This window comes from Falco punctatus, assembly GCF_963210335.1.
Source record: "Falco punctatus genome assembly, chromosome: 3".
Lineage (NCBI taxonomy): Eukaryota > Metazoa > Chordata > Aves > Falconiformes > Falconidae > Falco > Falco punctatus.
In genome coordinates this window covers 62,404,520-62,419,894 of record NC_137582.1, presented here as the reverse complement: position 1 = coordinate 62,419,894, position 15,375 = coordinate 62,404,520, and the positions used below count along the sequence as shown (strand labels likewise).

The 15,375-nt window shown below is 40.1% G+C and overlaps 1 protein-coding gene across 7 annotated transcripts in view; it reads left to right on the top strand.

Moving 5' to 3' along the window:
- Positions 1-15,375, top strand: part of MPPE1 (metallophosphoesterase 1) — a 32,564-nt gene that overhangs the window by 6,209 nt on the left and 10,980 nt on the right. For 2 of the 7 annotated variants that reach the window (XM_080378114.1, XM_080378117.1), the window contains 2 exons: positions 4,509-4,648; positions 5,250-5,330. The exons of 1 other annotated variant lie outside the window; for it this stretch is intronic. The gene's annotated coding sequence lies outside the window, so the exon portion shown is untranslated. Of the gene's footprint in view, positions 1-3,868; positions 4,007-4,508; positions 4,649-5,249; positions 5,331-7,229; positions 7,321-8,460; positions 8,540-9,322; positions 9,421-11,757; positions 11,905-15,375 lie in introns of those variants that run through there. 4 more of the 7 variants (XM_080378115.1, XM_080378112.1, XM_080378113.1 and 1 more) reach the window with 4 other exon arrangements.

The window sequence follows — 15,375 nt, the reverse complement described above, 5'->3', positions numbered from 1 at the left end:
GCTACCCAGCCTTGGGCCATTTTTATAGTTCTGTTGAGTATCTTTGATTTGGAAGAGCGGATGCTCGTTTTGAAGTGGAGCCACTCAAAATCAGTGACCATTTTTGAAAATGTTTGATTGTAATGTATATGATAAAACCTACAAAAGCTTCAGCTGCAGCTTTTCCCAAGAGTTTGAAGATACAAGTAGGGGGTTTTTGGGTGTCCTTTGGATCAACACTTGTTTGATGAAATCTGAATCTTACACAAACTCCTTGCAGGTCTAGCTGCATAACTGAGAAAGCTGACTGTTGTCTGCTTCCTCCATCTGTCTTCGGTTCCCATGCCAGCTATGGAAAAGCAGGACAGAGGGAGGCTGCATGGCTGTTTCTAGGTCAGAAATCAGGAATTCTTGTTTATGTTTTAGCTCTGTTGGCTCATTTCCCAACTTTTCTGTGTGTCATTTTTCAGCCTGTAAAATAGAGATGATGTTCTAAGGGTAACAATTTTTGTGTTCTGAAAATATTTGGGTCTTAAAAACTGTGCATAGCTGCTACATCGTTCTCAACTCCTGGGTAAGCAGGAGAGCAGCATTATGCCCAGAACTAGTTGTGTTTGTAGAAGAGCTAGGGAGACAGGATCTGCAGATTTCACATCTGAGAATGACCCAAGACATACTGTGGGCTTGTTTTCTCTGCTAATTCTGACTTGACTAGGTTGTTCTCTGAGTGCTGCCCAGTGTTGCCCTTTCCATACCTGCTCTAGTTTCTGCAGAAGCCCTGAATTAATCCATCTGTGCTTCCTCCTGTTTTTGTTTTACTGCTCCACCCATAGTATTTAAAAAAAAAACCACCAACAAAAAAAACCCAGAACCAAACACCTGGTTACCGTAGGAATGTTAAGTCCTAGCAAGCCTTGCACATTCTTTATACTCTTCCTTCATATTCATGTGGCTTTGCCTTGTATGGTATTAAGCAATTTTGACTACTCCTGACATTTCTCATATTGAGGAAAAAGTTGTTACCCTACTCATACTGTCTGCAGTGAGATACTGGTATGTAGGATATGCTGGATTTGACTGTGCTAATCTTTCTCCACTGTCTTATACTATAGCTTCCCTATGTCACTTGAAAAATTATTTCTGAAGTAGTCATTTTGCAAAGTGTTTCAAAATACCAGAATTACTATTATATCAGAGCATGTTCTCTTCTAAATTAATAGCACAGAATCACTGAAATGTTGGTCTAAAAGGGGCGTAAAATGATCATACTTGCTGTATATCAGTATGCTGTGCATGTTAGATATACCTGTATCCAAACTCATACCTGATCATTCTCTGATCTGTTTGCTAAAACCTTTAGTGGGAAAGAGCTATGTGTATTTTTCTTCTTTGATATTAAAAACATTTTCCTGTCATCCAACAAATGATCTCAGTTGGAAAGTAACTTTATTTCTGCTCATCCTTCTCTACAGGATACAGGAAACAGCTATTACTGTCCTTTACAATAACCAAAGATAAAGTCAGTCAAAATGATTCTCAGCAGTCTCAGTTTTGTGGACTAAACAAACACCGTTATTTCAACCCTTCCTAATAAGCTGTATTTTCTTGCTCATATAATTTTTTTCCTGTTTTCTAGACTCCTCAGGACCTCACCTGAGGTTCTGTTTGTGCTGGATGAAACAGAATAGAACTGAGTAATTACATTTCAGGATATTGCTACTCCATCTGAAAATGGGATTACCCTTTTTCTGCAGCACCATTGCATTGCTGGCTGGTGTTATACCTCCCAATTGTTGGGGTTTTTTTTTGGTGTGTGTTTTTTGGTTTTTGGGTTTGTTTTTTTTTTACTGCTACTCAAGCCAGTTTCATCCAGCTGTATTTTTTCAAGAAGCAACTTTCTGGGTTTTATACTATGAACTGTCAGTTACTAACTTATTCAGTGTTAACTGCTGGTTAAAGTATTTTGCCAGGCTATTTGGGGACAAGGTGACTTATCACGAGCCCCAAGAATTAGCAGTGTTGTGTGGCTGCTTCTGCAGTTATGGAACCAATACAGAAAACTTCACGGACAGAGAGGATTTCTGGCAGCTGTTAACAGCATGAGCACGTTGTTCCCTCCCATGCGCTCTCGGGTTGTTAACAGCCTCACAGCTTGGATCTTGAGTATATTCAGCTCAGCCCAGTGGCTTTTGCCTTGCACTGTGACCCCTGTGCAAAGTGCAGGGAGTTGGCCAGATGGGTGACGGGCTTATCCGGGTTGATGGCAGAGGAGGGGAGATGCTGGGGTTGTGCCCTGGAGCTAGAGGTGTACGCCACCTCCCTTAATCTGATAGCGGTTACAGTTCCCACTTGCAGGCTAATGGCCCCCAAGCGCCCTGTACCATGTTTTTAGGTTAAGTTGCAGACCCACGGTAGGCAGTAGCGAGCTGGTTTCGTCTCCCCCCTCTCTTCCCAGGCATGAATGGCTCCTTGCAAAAATTGCCAGGCTGCAGTCAGGTGGGCTGCATGGTCAAGATGGACAGAGACACACACATGATAGCAGCATGTGATGGGCTGTACGTAACAAGAGAGGCAACGTTTTATACAAAGACAGGAGATGCAGAGAACAAAAGAAGACAGACTTGAGACCTAGAGAATAAGAGAGGAACAGGAAAGGTTTTGAACTGCCAACAACAAAGGGTACTGAGGCTGGCAGGCGATCATCACTGCTTTGGATCAGTCTTGCTGTGATGGGTGATCTCGTGGCTGGTGAGTGCCTTCTGCTGGTGTGTTACCTCTGAGGCCCAGTCTGTCTTGAGGGTGGCATGCTTTCGTCCTGCCTGTATGCCCTCCAGCCTGGTCTGCCAAAAATTCTTGCAAGATACAAAACCCAAAGGCGACCCCCAGCAAACCGTAGTAGTATCAAGTACCACAAATGCCAAGGATACACACACCCCCACCCCAGTGGGTAGCAACGTTACCAGACATGCTGTTACCTCCTGCCTTGGCAGGTGTTACTTGGCAGCCCGTACTGTGGCCTCTGTTGTTACGGGGGTGGGAGATGCGGAATATGCTTTTGTAGAGATACATAACCGGGTGTGTGTTGATGTGCAAGCGTGTCGGTGCAGATCTATAATCGGCAGTGTCTGCAATGCCATGCACTCGGTGTACGTTAATCACGGAAGATAAAATTGCGATTAAAACGCATGGCGATTTCAGAGAGGCCAGCTGAGACTGGGTGTTTTGACGCTGGCTGCGGAGGCTGAGGTTCACAGCCACAGAAAACGCGGCTCCGGAGCTGGTGAGGGGTGCCGCTGTCACCGCCCGGCGCGGGCCGGGTGGCAGATCCGCGCCTCTCGGCGGCTCGGAGGCGCCGGGCGAGCTCCGGGGCTCGGCCCTCCCTGCCGCGGCAGTGCCGGCCCGGGGGCGCTGGCTGCTCCGGCGGCGCCGCTCCTGCCGCTGCCCCGGCGACGGGCGGGGCGCCCGCGTGCGGCCGAGGCCCTTGCCTGCCCGCGGTCGCTCGCCTGTGACGCGGGCTGCTCGCCGCTGCTGGGAGCCGAGCGGGGCGGCTTCGCTGCCGAGGCGCCTGCGTGAGGGCCGCGGGGCGGCCGTGGCGACGGGCGGTGACCGAGGCGGCCGTGCGGGGCCCTGCGGCGGCGCCGGCCCCGGCGCGGCGGGTGCGCTTGAAGGCGGGCGCGGGCGGACCGCGGCCCTCGGCGGCCGCCCTGCCCGAGGCGGGGCTCCGCGGCGCCATGGCCCTGCCCGCCGTCCACAAGTGCCTCCAAGTGAGTGGGGCCGCGGGCGGTGCCGGGCCGCGGGCTGGCCTCCCGCACGCTCCGGGGAGCTCGGCAGCCCCGCGGAACGCCCTAGCGGCCCGGCCCGGCGAGAGCGCCCGGGGACACACGGGCACGGTGGCTCTGGGTCCCCCGGGTTTGCCTTTACCTCCAGGGGCTGAGCTCCCGCGTGCGGCGGCTGGCGGTTTCTCGTGGCCGGTCTTCCTTGTGTGGGCCGAGCATCGGCCGGGAGCACCGGTCCTACCGAGCAGCCTGTAGGTCGGGGCAATACCGTGACTTGCGGTGGGGTTGCCGGTGAAGTGACACGCGTGACTACGTGCTGCTGGGCGAGGCCCAGCAAAAGTGCGTGCGAGAAATTCTGCTGATGTGGCTGCCAGCTTTGGTGAGGTTAAAATAAGAACAGATACGAGCTTACTCGCAGAGCTGATTTTTAGAAGTATAACTGAAAACGTGTATGTTTTGTCCCTTTGTGATTTATCTTTTTAAAATGCAAAACCAGTTCGCCTTATCATTCCCTAATGAATTAATGAAGTTACATTAAAAGTCTTAATATATATGATAAAGATGCTGTGTTTTAGTCAATTCTTCATAGAGTTCGAAGCCCATTATTTTTCTTCCTATTTTGCTTTGTATAGTTTAAGATAAAAATAGCAAAACTTTTGGGAGAGAATTTTAATGTGAAATGTTATCAGCATAATTAATATTTGATCTGAAAATGTTGCTTCATTTTTCCTTTTTAATTCTCTTCCTTTTCAGCTCAGTGATGAAAATGAACAGTTAGTCAAGAAGTTGAAAAAACTACACATAAAAAATAAGGAGCTAGAAAAGAATCTGGGTCAGATCCAGGAAAAACTGTATCTGCAGCAGTTAATGCGTGACTATGGCACAAGCAGAGAGTAAGAATTGTCAAATGTTTCTTTTTGTGTCAAAAGAAGTGCATGTTGTAGTTTAACTTTCACCTTGATATTCTTCAGATGAACTAGGCCCTATATGATGTGCATATTTTGAGGGGCCCTCTGTGAACAGGGTGGTGGGGATGGAGAATGCTGCACGCCTGTAAGGGCATAAGGTATGGCTGGGGAAGGTAGTACAAAATTCATTGCTGTAGTGAAAGAAACAGTTTTATTATCAGTAAGTAATACTCTTGCTTAGGCAACATGCAAACTCTTAACTGCAAAGAGTTTTAGACTATTTTTCCACCAAACAGTAGTTAGATAGTTAAATTGCATCAGTACTGTTTAAAAGATTTGGAAACTGGGACCTTAGGAACTGAAAAACAACAATGATAGTGTTCTGGAGAGTGTCTGCCAAGATTTAAGTACCTATTTGCAAACATTTTCAAGTTGAAATTTTGCTGTGTTTATGATCCTTCATGGAAACCTCTACTGTAAAATCAAACTGAAAAGTAAGTTAGCTTTTTTTTTCAGTTGCTTTGTTTGATCCAATTAAAATTGTAAAATCTAATTTTATTAAGCTGTTGTGTTTATTTCAATTAAGTGTTCAAGTTCAAACAGAAGCCCGTTTATGGCATAAGGGTGGATACAGCAAGGATCTTATTCTAGACGGTAACAGTGACAGGTGAGTTCTTGGGAAATGCTCCTTCACAGAATTAAATATCCTTCTCTGTAGTCTAGAATATGCTGTTCATGATTAAGTCAGCTGATTTTTCTTTAACTGTTGTGGAAGTGGCTTCCAGCATTTGAAATAATGGAAAATAGTATTTCTTTTAAAAATGTAAATAAAATTAAATCTTAGATTAAATTTGAAAATAGCACTAAACAAAGAACAAAATGGATTTCTTTTTCATGTCTTTCACTAAGAAAAGTTGAATGAGCCAAGGAAGCTTATTCATGTGTGTGTGAACATGCGTGATCTTTTTTGTAGATCTTAAACCTGGAATTATGTATTTTCATTTTCTGTTTTGTGAGAGCTTTCTTAGCTCATTTTTTCTAGGTCAGTTTCATGTGTATATAAAATTTATAGACTGGTACTGTTTTTCAAAATCGGCCGGACAAGTGATTCTACTTTTCAGTCTAACTGATTTTAGAAGTGAGCCACTACTTACCAAAGGTTGCCAATTAATGCTAGAAATAAACTCTTGTAACCGCTTTTTTGATGCAAAAGATACATTTTTGCTTTCAGAGAATATATATTGAAACTTTTAACAACTAGGCATGTTACATAAAATGTAGTTCCATCCCGGAATGCCTTGATTTTGAAATAAATAGGCTGCTCTGTTCTTTCAAAGGCTAAATTTTGTCTGCTTACAGAAATAGGCTGTGGAGCTTAAAAGGATAGAGGCAGACCATAGTGCTTTTGTTTTAAGCAACCTGTTTTTAGTGTTTCCTTTAGGTGTCTGTAGAAGGTTAATTTTTTTTCCCTTCCCTTTTTTAAAAATACTTTTACAGTGTACCAGACTGTTTTTGCAAACTAGATGGGAAGGCTGGGTGTCTAGCTCTGGGCTTGAATCGAGTACCTAATTAGATGCTTATCTGGAAGAAGTCCAAGTTACTCCTTGAATCTAATGCTGGACCTGCTTGTGTTAGGTTGTACATGGATAACCTGACAGCTTTTTTCCTAGCATCTATTTGTTTGTTATTTTACAAAGCTGTTCTGTACTGTAGTATTGCTCATCCTGCTTGTGGTGCGCAGTCATGAGTTAGTATGAATGCCAGCTCTTACTTGAATTCCTAATAAAACAGGAAAAATGTCTGTTCATGTTCATCACTTATGTTATGGGCCTGATATATGTAGACTGAGTGCTATGAAATATGGTAGGAAATTAGGGTAGCAGAACTTGATGCAAAACAGTGTCAAGGGGAAGGATCCCAAATCTGTTTATTTGACATTGATTTTTTTTTTTTTTACCCACTCACACTCATTTTCTCCTAGATTTCATTCACTCATATCCTCACACTCATGCACTCAGAAGCAATGAGAACCGGGTTTGTGCAACACATGGATGTTGTCTCACGAGTCCTCATATGTGTTCTTGATTGGTGGCAATAAACTAGTTTCTGGACAAATTTTTATATCCTTCAGGAGTGGTCTTTTGCTTTTCCTGTTGTGCTAATGGGGGTAGGAATGGTATATGTGACATGCTGCAAAGTCATGGCCACCCTCTTGTTGTTAGTGTGTAGGTCTTCTATCAATAAGTTATTTGTACTGAGGCTTAATCAGAGTGTGGATGTGTGGACTGGACAACAGCAGGGTCCTCAGCCTGGCTGAGTGAAAGGGATTCTTTGCCATTGATACAGACCATTCTTCTAACTCTCACTTTGATGCTTTTTCTGGTACTTTCTCTTTCTGTGTTGCCAGTCATTCATACCCATCTTAAATATTTCTGTTAGAAGTTTCTACAGTACAGCTACAGTCCAAGTGATCTCTATGGGGTGTCTGTAATACTTCTATCATAAAGGATGCACATTTTGTTGGCTTTCATGTTTTATTACAATCTATGCATTTCTTCTGTTTTAGACTCCTTGAGATGTATAATGAGCTGCAGAAAAGTTATGTTAAGGAAATAAAAACAAACCAGGAGCAAAGGGAAGCGATTAAAAATCTCACTGTAAGTAGAATTTGTAGGAGATGGTATCAAATAGAAAAACAGAAGCTTTTAGGGAGACTGTAAAGTAATTCTTACATTTGTAAAATGAAACCATGTTTTTCTTTTTATATTAATTTTTGTTTCCCATGCCATTGAGATAATGGAAAATAGGCTGTAGTTCCCTTTGAAAGTGAACTCTATCACTGGTATGTCTGTAACTGAAAGCTGTCTTCCCTTTCCTTGCTTTTTAAATTTACTCACCTACCTACCCCTCCTTCCAACTTTATATGCATCTTCCGACCGCTCTTGCACCAGCCCAGATGTTTTCTGTATGTGTCATGAGCTGATTTAGTTCAGAAATCCAGCAGTAAGCTAATCAAATGAAGGCAAATAGTCTTCTGGCATGTACCAAGATCTGTTGGCTTGCTGTGCAAAGAGGCTAGCATCATAGTTGGAGCAAAGGTAGGGTCGTGTGGCCAGGGGTGGTTCAGGAAGCTTCAAGTGGGTGTTGCCTCTTTAGGCACTGATCAAGCATTACAGCTGACCTGTCTAATTAATTTCCTCTTAGGAGTCTGGGGCATGTGTTTTGTTTGTAAATTAATATTCATTATAATTTGGATTATATGTACTTTTTCTTAGAAGCTGGCAATTGCTGCCACAAAAATACGCTTTACTGTGTGGAAAGGTTTAGTATCTTTGTGCCTGCACATTTATATTGTCTTGAGAGCATGTGCTCAATAACAGTTTTTTAAAAAACACTTGATATATGCAAAACTTCACTTGCTGTATTTTTTCCTCCTTTCAGACCCTTTGGATAAATGTAGTTTTAAGTCAGCGATTGAAAGCTCTAGGTTTGCATTTAGGATATGTTCCCAGTGGTATTCAGTTGAACTCTGTTTGTTCTATGCATTTTGAAAAATCTTTAGTTTCTTGACAGATGAAAATTTGTGAGCTAGAGCATAATCTTCAAGAGCAGAGGCAAAGAATCGAGCAACTGGAATGTAAAAAGATTTCTTGGAAAAGTAGTGCTGTTTTTGGAAAAAGAAGTCGAACCCCAGAGGAAAAAGTAACATCTCACAGGGACATTTCTAATAAGAAGCAATGCTGTTGCAGTAAATATTTAGGTAATGGTACAGTTAATTCTGATTCTGTTCTTTCCAGTATGCCCATTAGAGAGGATGTGTTTCGTTAATGATCCAGAGGCACACTCCAGGTTTTATTTCTTCTACTTCAGCCAACGGTATCTAAAATGTTTTTAATTTTTGAAAACATGTTACGTAAAAACAGCATCTTGTAATCAATGCCCTGTCTGTGGATCCAGTCCTGCATTTGTTTGTGATAAAAACAAGTGCTGCTTTTCGCTGTTTCTGAAATTGGTATGTTGGTGTAATCATGGGTGGGAGTGCATGGCTGTATTTAGTACTATTTGTTATTCATTCTAGTAAGCTGTATCTGTGCAGCTCTCTGAGCTACAATGTTTGCTGCTCCATTCTTTGGTTTTCAGACACTGATACGCAAAAGAACCTGGTTTTAGCTTTAAAATATGGGACAAAGCAGTCAATACTGGCTTGTTCTTTCTCACATAAGTAAATCCACAAGTTAAGGAGCAATCTTGTTCCACTTCAAAGCATAAAAAAGATATTGAAGAGATCATATAATGTAGGCATAATTTTCAGGAAATACGCTGTCAGCAAGGCTAATGTGACCCTCTTGCAAGTCAGAAAAAGGTAGTCAAGGCATGTGATGTATGTTTTATGGATTTTAAAGTAAAATAATCCTACATTATAAAAATCTGTTAGATTCAGATAATCCAGATGGCAGGTCCTGTGATCTTTGATAGTACCTGGCAGTGTGCTGGGCCGATTCTTAAGAATAAATCACTTATGAAAAAGGTACTTTAAAAAGCTGAACCATAATTTTCTAATACCACAAAACGTAGGCAGCCCTTTAGCTGTAATATGATTCATATGAGGGGGAGGTTGACTGTAATGGTTGAAGTCTCTATTTTTTTATTTGAATATAGAGCTATTGTTGAAGGAGATTAAAAAGCTGAAGAAAGAAAATGAAAAGTTGTCTACAGAAAGGAGAGCACTAAAAAATGAATTAGCTGGATTAGACAAGGTAATTTATTTTAGGACAAGTTTAAGAATAGATGATTTTTGAAAAACTAACTTTTCTGCCTGAACTGAAACTTATCTTTAGGCTAAACATATGTTGTTATCAAGCAAAATACATAAACCCCCCATTTATAGCATTCTGAGAAAGAAAAGAAAATGAATGACTCCTTGAAACATTAATGTCCTGCAGTACTTCTGGGCTAAGGAAGAAGAATAATGCAATTTTAATTTGGTTTGGTTTGGGTTTTGGTTGTTGTTTTAAACAGCTGTGGATTTTTAAAAAATATTTGGTTTCCTTCATGAGAGATTATTTGCCTTATGTTGTTATGACATTAAAATTGTAACTGCTGGTAACAGTCTTAATTCCTTCCAACAGACATTTGCAGAGATAATAAAACCAGGTTTTTTTAATGATCACTTTTGAATGATCTACTGCTTCATGTCAGTGAGAGGAAAGCTATTTTCTCTTGAACTTAAACATATCAAAGTTAAGTCTCTGACAGAACTCCAAAGCCCTCCCTTCAGCCCTTCCTAAGCTTAAAGTTTTCATGATTGATAGGTGTAGAAAGTGAAAGTTAGAAAATTTGGTGAGTCTTGAAATTGTGTGAAGATGAGATCTTATCTATCTATATATAGGATTCAGTTTAATGTACTGACCTCAGATTTTATTTTCAGCAACGACCTTGTTTAAATTGTTTTTTGCTTATTCTTCATGTCTTGTGTTGGATTTATTATTTTTTTTTTGAGAATCTGTATTCTTACTTGCAATCCTTTCTCACAAGCTAAACAATATTATGCTAGCTTTCATTACAGGGGTAACAGTAAAATGTGGTGATATTTCATTAGATGTGAAGCTTGTAGAACGTTGAGCTAGGGTGAGTTCTAGATCCCCGTGTTTGGGAATTGGGGACAACTTATGGCTGAAAGTTTAATCTTTCAGAAGAGAATATATAAATCTGCAGTTATTGCTTTTTATCAGTAACCGTTTTTTAGGTTTTTTAAGTCACTGAATGTTATTTCAGATGTATGTAGCTGTTTATTTAGAAAAGAAGTCAGAAGAATAGGCAGGAGAAATGTCAAATACAGATGGATAGAAGTAGATACAACGTGACTGTGATAGGTAGGAATTTCCAAGGCTGGTGAAGTTGTCTTGGGTGACTACACTCTGCTTGCTGTCCTTGTATTTCCTGACGACTTCTGACTTCACTTACAAAGGACTGGCATTGCTCAGTAGACTTGAATTGCAGGAACTGAGCAAGACATAGTTCCATTTAAGCTATGGCCCATCGATATTTTTAATTAGTGGAAGTTTATTTCTATGAAGCTGAATTTATCTCCTAGTTGAATTGGGTATAGCTAGAACTAATTGTTAAGTTATGCATTCTGGGATAGTATCACTATGGAAGGATCAATATGAGAAAGTGAAACCATATAGGCTGACATTAAATAAGTTCAACAGGACTTGGTTTTTATGGCTTTCTCACTGGACTATCTACATTCTGTGTAGCCTTACATATTGCTGTTTTTCATTCCCTCCTTTGTGGTAAATTGCCTTTATCTGAGCCAGTTGAACCTGTTGGATAGCATTATCCCTTGTAGGCTCTGTCGAGTTTAATGCATTCTAAATCTTACCATTTTGAATATGAAAATCACTTTTTAACACAGTGTAGTCATAAATAATAGATCCTATTCTGAAATAGGATGCTCATTAACAAAGTGTAGTTATACTTAAAGTTCTAAATGGATACTAGCAGTTGAGGTCTAAAAATATTTTATAACTTTCTAGGTCTAAATATGGAATCCATTTGTCCATCTTAAACTCTTTAGTATTGTCTTCTTCAAATGCTACCATCCTCCTCCTTAGTTTACTCTCCTCATCCCTCTCCTTGCTTTTTGTCCCTTTTTTATAATCTTGCAACTTCCAGATCTTCAAAGTAAATGGTGAGTTATCTACTACTGGCTGACTTCAGCATGTATCGTTGTATTTTTGCATAGATGTGTTTGACGTTATTCCCTTGAAATTTTGGACTGTCATTTCGTAGCTTTCTGATAATCAACTTTTTTTTCCTTCTCCTAATTCATCTTCCTATTACTATTCTTTATTTCAGGCTCTAACATAACTTGAATTCTACTTGTATTGTGTGTTCAGGGCAAAGTTTTAAATTATTACTTAAGGTTATAGTTGATTGCTGTACCTCAGCTTTGTTTGCATAGCTGCAGTATATATTAATAAAAATATGTAAAGTGTCTCTGAACTTGGGAACAACTGAAATGCTGATTAGCTCTTCCTGAGAATGTCTTTGAAAGAAACTTTAAGGTGAATATTTTTGGTTTTTTCTAGGATTTTTTTGAAGAGATAGAAGATCTAAAGCATGCTGTACAGGAATCTGTGAAACTGAATAATCAGTATGAAAAGTGTTTGAAACAAATAAGTGTAATGTATGGACTTCCTTTTACAACATCTTTGTAACCACTGATTAATTTAATGGCAAGTGGATTTTCCACGTACTTTTTATACTTCAACATTTAAACCTACCATGGCTTATGTAGTACCATATTTTGATAACATTATGAATTTAATTATATGATCTCAATATGACAACCTGCTTTGAAATATTTTGGTATTTTGTGCCTTTGCTTTTTGTTTACATGTTTTTCAAATAAACTGTGGTCTGTATAACATCAACTAAGTTTCAATACCTCTCTCTTTCATACTTGTAAAATACATTCATTGCAGGGAGTGGTAGTGGGTGTTTATGGGAATATGATAAAATCTTTGTGTTTTAATTTGAAGAATTTCCCAATTTATCCTTTTCTGTGAACTAAGTAAATTCAAAGTAGATGTGCAGATTTGGCAGTCTTCATGAATTTCAGCCCTAAGAATGTACCAATACAGACAGAAATTAATTCCATCATTAAATTATTACAGATGGATTTCCTAAAAGAAAAATGCTAAATCCCTGCTTGGAGTTTTTCTTTAATCACAATATTAAATTAAAATTTGTGGGTGAAGGAAGGGTTTAGGTTTTAGAATTGGTAAGAGTGTGTTCAGAAAGATGGGTCAGAGTTGTCTTGTGGTATCAAAACAAGAATTCATCAGAAGCTCTTGTTTGATTGAAGAGTTGAGGTATTTGAAGTGCTGAGAGGAAGCCGGACTGTGGAGAGTCACAGGTCACGAGGCAGAAACGTTACATTGCTTCAGAGAGAGCGAGAGAGAGCGCTTGGAATAAGAGGCAGCTCCCAGTGACAGGTGTACCTTGCAGAAGGGAAAACTTGTGAGATTTGAACCTGAACTTGTTTGTAACTACAGTTCACAACAGTTTAACATAGTTACATTATAGAACTGTATTTGTCTGAAAGCTGCAAATCTGTACCTTTGTGACACTGTGATGGGAAAACTGAGTGAAAACTTTATTGCAAGGTTATAAATACTAAGCTTTCTCATAACCTAATGCAGTTTCTTGAACTTAATAAAAATACTTGCGTGCTCGTTAGGGATAGGACTAGGAGCAGGATGAGCACTCTTGTATCCCACTTGGTTTGTTCGGACAGTTTTATGTAGTTGGAAATTAATAAATAAATTGGCCTCAAAGCGTATGAGCTGTTCAGATTTAATTATTCCCCAAGAGAAAGGGTAAAGCTCTAGAACTACTTGCTTCCTGGTCTGGCTATAGAGCACTGTGTCAGGTCTCCCTTGTTCCGTTCTTGGCTCGCTTGTAAATGAAAGCTGGATAACGTCCTGAACAGAGATAGAAAAGGGAAAGAGGAGTGATGCAAGTCTGATGCCAGTAAACTTGATAGATGAAAAGAACAACAGCATGTATGATGGAAATATTTTAAGTGAAAAAATTTATCTAATATTTGTTAGTAAGCAAAATAAACCTGAATACTGGGGAAGGAATGCATCAGGCTTTTTTTTGAGCGCTAGTCACTTGAACATTTTTCCACCCCACAGTTTTGTGGTATAAAGTTATACTTCCAGCATGTTTAAACTTTGGTGATGTTATTAAATGAATCTGTAACTGTCCTCATACACAGGCTGATTTTTAAATGTGCAGAACGGTTCTTAGAACATGTAGATGAGGAAAAGTTCAAGGTTATTTTTCCCCTGCCTAAGGAATGTATACATTGACTGAATACAAAATTATCATGATTAGCAGAACTTTGCTGTTTGCCAGCTACTGAAGATCAGAGTTTTTCATCATAGAGTATGTCTCTGCCCAAACAATTGAAAAGAATTAATATGGTCGAAATACTGATCTCACCTTTATTATGAGCTTTTAAAACTTGTATCAGGCCACTCCCATGTATTTAGAACAAGAAACTGTGAAATCTTTTGGTCTTTTCTTTTAATTGAGATCCTCAGACTCTAGTAAGAAACCAGATTTTAGTCTAATCTTAATAACCAGCCATGCAAGGAGTAGCAGCAGCAACCTGTTGTACAGCAACATGCTGAACCACAGCTCCATCTTGCAGTGTGCGCGCAGTCTGACAGCGTTATTTTTGACCTTGCCATCACGTGTGAGAGGCGGTGGGCCTCCAGTCTGTGGGTTACCCGTGTGTGAGGTTCGGGTTCCTACCGCATGTGCTTGGTTGCTGGTTAAACTGCCTTTACTTCGGCGTGCAGAGAAGCACAGCAGAGCTGAGCGAATGGTTCAGCTGGGATGTGAGCAGCCCTGGGCTGGCAGGTGGCACAGCCAGGGATTTCTAGCAGCCAGCAGTAGGAGTTGGCTTTCAGCTCATTCTGCATCACTGACTTTCCTGTGATTTTCTTTTCTTTTCTTTTTTTCTTTCTTTTTTCTTTCACTATCAGGAAAGCTGGAAAAATAGGGTGCAGATGGGAGACCTCTGGCATCTTCCACACCTGCAGCACAAATTCCCCAAATAGTAACAGCTAGCAGCAGAGATGCTGGCGCAGGGAATGTGTGTAGAAATGGCCGGGCTCTGTGGTTTTCATTATGTCAGTTGCCATTTGTGACTTTTGAAAATGTCAGTTTTGCCTTGAAGATTTTTCTTTTCTAGTAATTGCAGGTTTGGTGTTTTTTCTATTTGATCATTTTTCTTCTGAAGATCTGATTTTTTTTTTTTCCCCAGTGATCTGTAATACTGGCTTTTTGCTGCAACTCTAGCTGTTTCAACAGCTTCAAAAGAAATTTGGTGTGTGAAAAATAATGTAACGAAAAGCTTCTATAAAATGCGTAGGTATTGGCAGCACAATGGCAGGTTTTATTTGTTTTAGCCTTAGTGTAGGTTGCGAATAAGAATAGTCATAGAGGTTTCTTTTGTTGTTGTTGTTGTTTTTGACAGACCTTATGCAAGTTAAGCAACTTGCTGGTATTTCCTGTTCAAATTAGTACTATTTTTCTTGGAAGAGGAGACTTATCTAGGAATACCAAAGTCTACTGTCAAATTCTGGGGTAGGTGCAGTTTGTGCAGGATAAGGCCATATGAATTTGTGCTTAGTTAAGAATTTACCTGTCTCTTGTCATTGTTGCTGAGTCTGTTGAACAGATGTTTCTGTTTTAATCTTTCCTTGTGAGATGTAAAAACAAGTTCTTGTTGATTTTTATTGCTAGTTAAAGTGCAGATGAGATGAACACTAAACAAGTTAATCACCCTTTATGTGTAGTTCCTCTGTACTGTGAAATTGCGATGTCTGGCCAGTAGTGGCTTTCTCCTGCTAAACTAAGTTTAGATAGAACTGGATTGCGTGCAGTTAAGTATTAGTCATGCTAAATAATGCATATTGGAAATGTTACACGAAGCAGCCTAATGGTTCTTTGTCTTGAATAAGTACTTTGTAGTGGTGATATGGGGAAGTTCGTGTTTGAAAATAAGTGGCTATTATCAAATAGAGGTTTTGGTTCGAAAAATAAGATAATTACACAACAGATTTGATTTCCATGAGACATCAATCAGATTGGCTAGGGCATAAGACAGTAAAGCAATTTAGGTTTTG